Below are 8777 nucleotides of genomic sequence, written 5' to 3'. Positions count from 1 at the left end.
CACCCCCAGGGGGGATGGCCATGCCACAATCCCTTCTCCTCCATTCTCCTCTTGGGATCTTGGGCATGCACGCACATGCTCCCAGTGTGAGTTTAAGCCACTGGGTCCGGGACATGAACCGCAGTCGACTACATGGGAGTCCAGCGACATAGCCATTACGCTAACTGCTGGTCCCCTCCCTTGACAGTTTTAGACTATTGGCCTTGTCTTTAATATTTACCAATCTGGTGATGATGTACCAGGGGGAGGATCTTTTCATGCTGACGCTATTTGGGGTCCTTTTTATTTCTCAGGTCTGAATTTATCCATGTTTCTCTATATTTGGCAAACTTTCAGATAGTATTTGATGAAAAAGGTTTTCCATGCCTTTTAGCAGATTCTCCACCTTCTGGAATACCCATTATACAGATATTTGGATGTTTCATGGTGTCTAGAATTTCCCATATGTTTTTATTTATTTATTTATTTATTTATTTATTTATTTATTTATTTATTTATTTATTTATTCCTATATGTTGTTATTTATTTATTTATTTATTTATTTATTTATTTATTTATTTATGGTGATTTGGTCCATGTTGGAGACTTTGTTTTCCAGGTCAGAAAAATCTTTCTTCGGTATTGTCTAATCTGCTGTTAATACTTCCAAGGAGACTTTAATTTCTTGTATTGTATTCTTTACTTCCAGAAGTTCTGTTTGATTCTTTTTTAGGGTATCTCTTTATGGTACTCCTCTTTCATGTCCTGAAATGTGTTTCTCATTTCCTGGAACTGATGGTCTGTTTTCTCTTTCATTTCACTGAGTTTTGTCACTATAAATATGTGGAATTCTTCTTCTGACATTTCTGTGTATTTCTCTGTGCTATCCACCATTGGTGATGGGCTACTATGCTCATTTGGGGGAGAGCTACCACTTTGTTTTCTCATGTTTCTTTGAGAGCCATGCTGGTTTTGGGTCATCTGATGCAGTTTTCACTTTTTTCTATTTAATGGAGTAGATTCTGAAATCACACCCTCTGAAGGCATTTCTTCAGGTGCTTGGCTACTCAGCCAAATGCTCAGCTCTTGATGAGGTGGTAGCAAGCTAAGGAGATAGAACTTAGTGAAGAGGGTCAAGTTCTATACTACACAAAGTGCAATGACCAAGTTGGCATACCAAAAGTTCCAGCTATCTCCCAAGCTCACCCAAGGAAGTCTGCCCAGACCAGGCTTAAGTACCCCAGCGGGCAGTGAGAAAGGTAAATCCAGGCCGTTGGAGCGGTGGGCAGCAGTGTGTGGAAAGTTCCAAAGTTGCTCCCAAGACTGGAGCATGGGCTTATGCAAGGAGGCCTGCCCAGACCAGGCTTAAGTCCAAGAGGACAGTGGGTGGGACAAGCCCAGGCCTTTACAGCTGTGGGCAATGGTGTGTGGAAAGTCCCAAAGTTGCTCTCAAGCCGCAAGCACGGGTTCACCCCCTTTCCACAATTTTCATCCATGTCTTTGACATTGTACAAACATCCATTTCCTCTCACACTATGCTCCGTGGCAGGTCAGTAGTGCTCAGAGACTCCGTTGTTCCAATTTCCAGGACTGTGTGCAAAGTCCTTCAACCTCAGTGTAGTGGATGCTGGCTGAAAACTTTTGAATAGGAGAATAAGGAATATGGAATATTCCTAAATAGGCCAGAGGTTTTCATGCTTTTATAAGTAATACTTATTTCACATACATTTTATTTTACTTCATTTTATTTATTTATTTATTTGCTTCAAATTTTCACTCAGTTTTGAAGAATTTGGGAATTGTCAGTGTCTTAGTCACTTAACCACCAGTTGACGATATTTTATTACAGCAGCCCTTGCTGACAAAGACTGTCTATGGTTTAGCTCTCCAATCTGTAAAATTTTAGCTCCCCCATCTGTAAAATGGGGGAGCTACACAGCTACAGAGCTACAGAGTCATTGGGGGCAGTGCCCAGAATAAAGTTAGTCTTCCTAATTATTAGAAACTAACAGTGTTAACTTGAATTTAAATTGTAGGACTGAAATGCAAGGATGAACAAAAGCTCTCAATAAATATTTAGGAGATGAATAATGTGTAAGCATAGTAGAGTGAAACCATAAATATAGATTTTGGACATCTAGGTGTTTTTCATGAATGCCTAATGTCAGACAACAAAATTTAGACATCCTTATGATTAAACTTCAACAACATGGTAATTTGCCCAAAAAACAGAAATAAAAAGAAATAGTGAAATTATCTGCCTAATGGCACCAAAGACAAACCAATTGAAAGTAAGCCAAGTGCTTTGTGCACTAATGTTCCTTTTTCAACTTGGCTGTAGTATGGTTTCTCTTTTATTTTATTTTATTTTAAAAAAATTTTAAAAGCTTATAAACTTTATTGAATTGTTAGCCAAATGTATTGCTTTCCAATGAGGTCATGTTTGGAATATATGTATCAACCTTTGAAGCAACCCAAAACCATAAGAAAATCTTAAACACTTCAGCCAAATTTTGTCTCAGAAATGAAATGTGTTATATAAAATCTAGAAGACAGCATATCCTGACTTGGATCATTGTATTACCCTACCTGGTATATAATGAGTACAGAGTAAAGGCACTTTGGGATACCTTCATTAGAACTGTTCACAGAAAGTCTCGTCCTAACCATTGCTGAAAGTTCTAATGCCACTAAAATCACTCAAGAGAACAAAACTACAATATTTACATTTGCCTACAAAAACATAGTCATGGTAAGTCTCAATTTTACATACCACTATTTTCATTTAACGTTATTCAAAATGTGTGTTCTGTGAAAGGGGATTCTAAAAGACACTAATACTAATACGTATGGAGAGTAAATTCAAGCACTTTGTATACATCAAAAACAGCACAGAGAGCTGAAGAGTGGAGAGGGCTGGAGGGAGCAAATCACTTCCTTCCAGTTGAGAAAAGAGGAATGTGTGCATATAACTATGAGCTCTCTTATTTTTATTTTCCCAGGGATGCTAAAATACTAAAAACTGAGTGCTTAGAAAGTTAATCAGTATTAAGAAAGACCTTTTCAGAAATGAGCATAGATAATACTGTCCTCACTGTGAAGACAATGAAGAGTTGGCTTTTTTTTTTTTTTTGAGAGATATTTTTGCTATAGGGTGCATGCACTTGCAGGAGACACAGAGAGAGATAGAAAGTGTTAAATCACTCCCCAGAGGAGATGGCCACACAATGATCCCTTCTCTATTCTCCTCTCGGGATTTTGGGCACAGATGCACACATACCCAGTGTGAATTTGAAGCTGCCAGATCTGGGACTTGAACCGCAGTCATCTACATGAGAGTCTAGCAATGTAACCATTATACCATCTGCTGGTCCCAAGAGTTGTTTTCTTAAAACAAATAAAAACAGACTGCTGACTAGAGAGAATAGAAAAGCCAGAAAAGGGTGAAGCCATCTTTCAAAATATGGAAAGGAGAAGCCGCCTTCAGTGTCTGGGAGTCTCGAAATAAATGATCCCTGAAAATCCTTGAACAAGCCACACACACAGCATGCACATACGTAACATATACACAGTACACACACACACACATACACACACACACACACACACACACACACATCTCTCTCGAAAATTATGGTTGAAAAAGGTGAGAATTAGCTGTTATTCAAAAGTGGCACTGCAGACAGCTACCTCAGTTTTGCTCTATCAATTAAAATAGTCAATTAAATTTTTTTTGAAAGATTTTTGCTATAGGGCGCGTGCGCTCGCCAGACAGGCAGAGAGACAGAAAGCAGGAAATCACCCCCCAGGGGGGATGGTCACGCCGCAGTCCCTTCTCCTCCATTCTCCTCTCCGGATCTTGGGCGGGCACGCACGCACACGCGCCCAGCGTGAGTCTAAGCCACCGGGTCTGGGACTCGAACCGCGGTCAACTACGTGGGAGTCCAGCGACATAGCCATTACGCTAATTGCTAGTCCCAATAGTCAATTAAATTTTAAAAAATGTTTTTAGTTAATGGAATATTTACTATTTGGGAACTATTATTAATATGGCCAATTAATAATAGCATCTAGCCAACTCTGCTATCTATATATTTTTTCTTATTTTTTTACATTCAATCAGTGTACATCTTTACAGCAAACTAGATAGATTTTCCCAGCATGAATACATGGTATATTAGAGAGACTTTCAATATTTTTATTTATTGTGAATTTTTGTTTTGGTAAAGAAAATAAAAATGCAAGTTATATTGAGTCATTGGGAAAGTCATGATGCATTTTTGCATAGAAAAACAGAAAAATATGTCATGACTCTTCCAATGACCTAATGTGCTCTTTTTCCCTCTTGTTTTTATTGCCAGAGAGAGAGAGCACCCCATGATAGGACATGATCATGCCACAATCCTTTCACCTCCATTCCATCAAGATTTGGGGCATGCCTAGAATATTTTTCAAGACACCAGAGCCAAGACTTGAACTGTGGTTGGCCATGTGGTATCTCACTCCCTGTGCATGGGGTTTAATGCTTATGCTATGGCACCAGCCCAAGTTACATGCTCTTTTATTCCATTTACTCAGTGTTCTTTCAGTAGCATGAAAGAACAAGTTACAGACAAAATATACCTTTTTCAAGTTACAAGTTATAGATAAAATATACTTTGTCACCTAATTGGTCTGTATATGATTTTTCAGGAAGAAATAAATCCCAGAAATGTGTAAATCCAAAATATTCTCTTTTTAAAACTTTGTTTCAGAAGGGTGAGAGAGACAAAGAGAGAAAGAAAGACAAACTCCTTCAACAGGGTCTCACCACAATCCTCCACTCCAGCCTTCCCAGTTAGCCAGGCTCGTGGGTGGACATTCCAAGTACATCCAGGTTGACTGAGGAACCAAACTTGCAGTCTTCCATATGGATCCAGTACTGCTTGAGCAACATGTTACCACCACACCACCAAACTGGTCCCCAAAACCTTCTTATAAAACTAATGCTAGACTTATATACTTACACTGATTTTCTCTTGATATAACAAGTTGTCACTAATTGAGTGGCTTAAAACAACATGGGTTTGGGACCAGCAGTAGGCGTAATGGCTATGTCACTGAACTCCCATGTAGTCGACGGCGGTTCGAGTCCCAGACCCAGTGGCTTAAACTCACACCAGGCGTGTGTGCGTGCATGCCCAAGATCCCAAGAGGAGAACAGAGGAGAAGGGATTGCGACATGGCCATCCCCCCTGGGGGTGATTTCTCACTTTCTGTCTTTCTGTCTCTCTCTGTCTGGCGAGCGCATGTGCCCTATGGCAAAAACCTCTCAAAAAAAAAAAAAAAACAAAAAAAAACACCACATTGATTTGTCTACAGTTCCGTGGGCTAAAGGTTTGACAGGTCCCACTACAGGAAAATCAAGGTAACCGCAGGACTCCGTTACTTCCGGCTGCTTCCACTTTAAGGACTCTGGTGATTCCATTGGACTTTCCTGGATAATCCAAGTGACTGGCTCCCACCTCAAAGTCCAGTTAATGAGCAACCTGAATTCCACCTGCAACTTTAATTCTCCTGTCACGTGTATTGGTCTGAGCTGGTTGCCATAACACAATAACACAGACTGGGTGACTTATCAGAAATGTATTTCACAGTCCTGTTGGCTAGAAGTCCAAGATCAAAGTGCCAGCAGTGTTGGGTTCTGGTGAGCCTCTCTTGCTCCTTCACGCTGTACTGGCATAGCTTGTCCTCTGTGGGGACACACAGAGAGCACAAGCTCCAGTGTCTCTTCTTAAAGGATATTGTCCTATTGGAGTAGAGTACCACCCTGAGAACCTCAGCTAGCCTTAACTACTGTCTAAGGGCCCTGTCTCCAAGTGCAGTCACATTGAGGGTTGGAGCTTCAACACATGAATTTGGTGTGGGGGGACACAGACAGTCTTTAATATCATGTAGTCTAACTTATTCAAAGATTCTGGGATCAGGACATGGACACCTTTGGCAGAGCCCTGATTCTTTCTGCCTGTCACAACTCTACTTTGCAGGCTCGGGACAGTGAAATGCTCCCAAATTCACCTGAGGGAACACTGTTGAGTATGATCTCACCACTGCAGGTCAGTTGCTCTTTGGCTTTTTTTTCCAAAGTGGTTGCAACAGAAACTTGGGCCATTTCCAAAGAGGACCAACCCTCCTCTCTGGCTCTGGTTCAGAGGAAGATCAATACAAGCACCTTTGCAGAATAAAAGGTGGAAGTGGCAGTAGTGTCAGGCCCTCTAAACCTTGGGGCTCTCACCACTGAACACTGGCGTGACTCTCAGGTGCCAAGAGGTGGATTTGAACAGTATTAAATGGCATGTGCTCAACGGGTCCTGGACAGGGACTCAAAGGTCACATACTCTCCTGGCTTTTAATTTTGTATTTTAAGATAGTGGATGCAAAAAACAGACAACTAAATGCAGCACACTCTTTGTTTTGAAGGATATGTCTCAAAACATGTCCAGAGAGAAAAAAACGAAAAACCTCTCATCTTTATTTTCTCTTTTTATTGCTCATAAGTATTTATCATCCATGTGTCAGGACACATAGGAATGTGACCATTTTGATTAAAAGCCCTACTGTTCTCAAGAGGAAATAATAAGCCCAGAGAGTGAGACTTGGAGACCCCAAGCCTACAAGGAAGCAGTGAGTGTCAGAAATACGAAAACAACTCAATGCAGCTCCTTTCTATTTTGTCCTCTCTGCTAGACCACCTCTTTCTGCCGGCCAGAGGCTTTGAATGATTTTCTTACCTGGAATTATCTTCCTTTCTGATATCACCCAAAAGATACAGCACTGAAATTATAAAAGAAAGGGGATTAGGATGACAAGGTAATAATTTCTAGTCCTTCTCCTATGTCACTGAAGATAGATATACACATACACACAGATGTCACCTTAAAAAAACAAATTAGTACAATGTACTGATAAAAAGTGCTCTTCTTGTCATGTTGGTTCTAAGGGGTGGGGGGGGACTACCTACAGACCTACTGAGGTCTAGTCCCAGCCAGATCCTGAACACTGAACACAATGACCGTATGACAAGAAATGAAGCACTGCACACTGAAATTCAGAGAAATCTATTTAACCGCTGAACTGTCCCTTCCTATACCCTGGAAGACGTCACTAGTCAATTATAGCAGTATTTCCTACTGAACCCTGGGGGACATTTTACAGTCCCAAGACAGGATTCTAGGCACCATTACCAAGCACTCAAGACTGATGTTAGAAATGGCACCTAATTTGCCTTCTTGGCATAAGACGTCTCTAATTTGTCCTTCTGCACTAGCTTCTTCTTTACTTCCTCCAAACACACGAAGCCTCACATACAATAATAACAAGTCGGTGTGGAGTGCCTACTGCCATGTTTGAGGTGATACAGGAAATACTGAAGTAACCACAATTAGCAGGCTATAAGTTACACTTAATGAGGGAGACAGCCAATGAACAATCATTAAACAGGTAAACAAGTTTTTTCCAGATACTGATCAGTGGTTTAAAAAAAATAAAACAGGGTAATGTGACGGAAGGGGGCTAGAGGTGGGGGAAACGGGCCCTGGCAGAATTGTCAGAGAAGTGCAATTTGAGCAGATAGCGTCAGGTCACTTATTTATAGTAAAAGTGGTAAGATATCAAGCACACAGCGAGGAGAGACGTGTTTCTTTCAGCAAAAGGAGCAGGAAGTACAACCGTCCTTAAGGCAGGAATGGACTGATAAATTCAGGAAAGCTAGAAGACAGTCTGGCTAGAACATACTGAGCTGGGGAGAATGGAACCGAGTGCAGTTGGAAAGAAACAGGAGTCAGATCCTGGAGGGATTTGAAGGGGGTATCAAAGATTGCCTATTTTATTGTTGGGGTGATGAGAAATCATTGGAGATCTAAGCAGAAGATACTAGACTCTAATTTAGTTTTCCCTACTTGGAAGAAATATTCACTTGATCTACATTTGCTAGTTAGCTCATTCTTTTCTTTCTGTCTGTCTCCTGCCCTCCCTTTTCTTTCTTTTCTTTTCTTTTCTTTTCTTTTTTTTTTTTTTTTCTTTGCTGGGGACGTGTCTGTCTGCTCCCCGGAGGGAGACAGAACAAATGGACCATGTGGGTTGCAGCTGCCTTCACCACCACACCACGAGCTAGCCCCCACCGGCCATGTTTCTCTTGTCTCCCCACATACACAGCTGGCATTTATGAGTGGATCTATATCATCTCCTTGCCCCGTCTCCTTCTAAGCCACTCGGTAACACCATCCACTTTTTTTTTTTTTAGAAAGAGATTTTTGCTGTATGGCATGTGCACTTACCAGGGAGACAGAAAGAGAGACAGAAAGTAAAAACTCACCCCCAGGGGGGAGGGCCACACTGCAATCCCTTCTCCTCCATTCTCTTCTTGGCATCTTCAGCACACCTGCTGCACACATGCCCGGTGTGCGATTCAAGCTGCTAGGTTCAGGACTCGAACTGCGGTGGATCATGTGGGAGTCCAGCAACATAACGTCACACCATCTGCTGGTCCCAACACCATCCTTTTTTTTTTTTTTTTTTTGCCTACCCATAACTTCTTTCTGAAAGATCACTGAGAGCCCCAGTGTGTCATGTGTGTACACATCTCTTGGACCCTCACCAACGGTGCACTTCACTCTCACAAATCTTTATGTAGGCCATTTTTTGTCCCAAATGCTATATAAATCACTTGGGATGTCATAGTAATCAGGAAAGACAGCCCCTAGCCCTCCTGGAACACAAAGGCTGGCAATTAAACCAGCCTGAAAGTTTAAGGTTAATGA

The sequence above is a fragment of the Tupaia chinensis genome, unplaced genomic scaffold (genome assembly GCF_000334495.1).
Source record: "Tupaia chinensis unplaced genomic scaffold, TupChi_1.0 Scaffold000208_1, whole genome shotgun sequence".
NCBI classification, from domain to species: Eukaryota; Metazoa; Chordata; class Mammalia; order Scandentia; family Tupaiidae; genus Tupaia; species Tupaia belangeri.
This window is presented reverse-complemented; position numbering follows the sequence as displayed.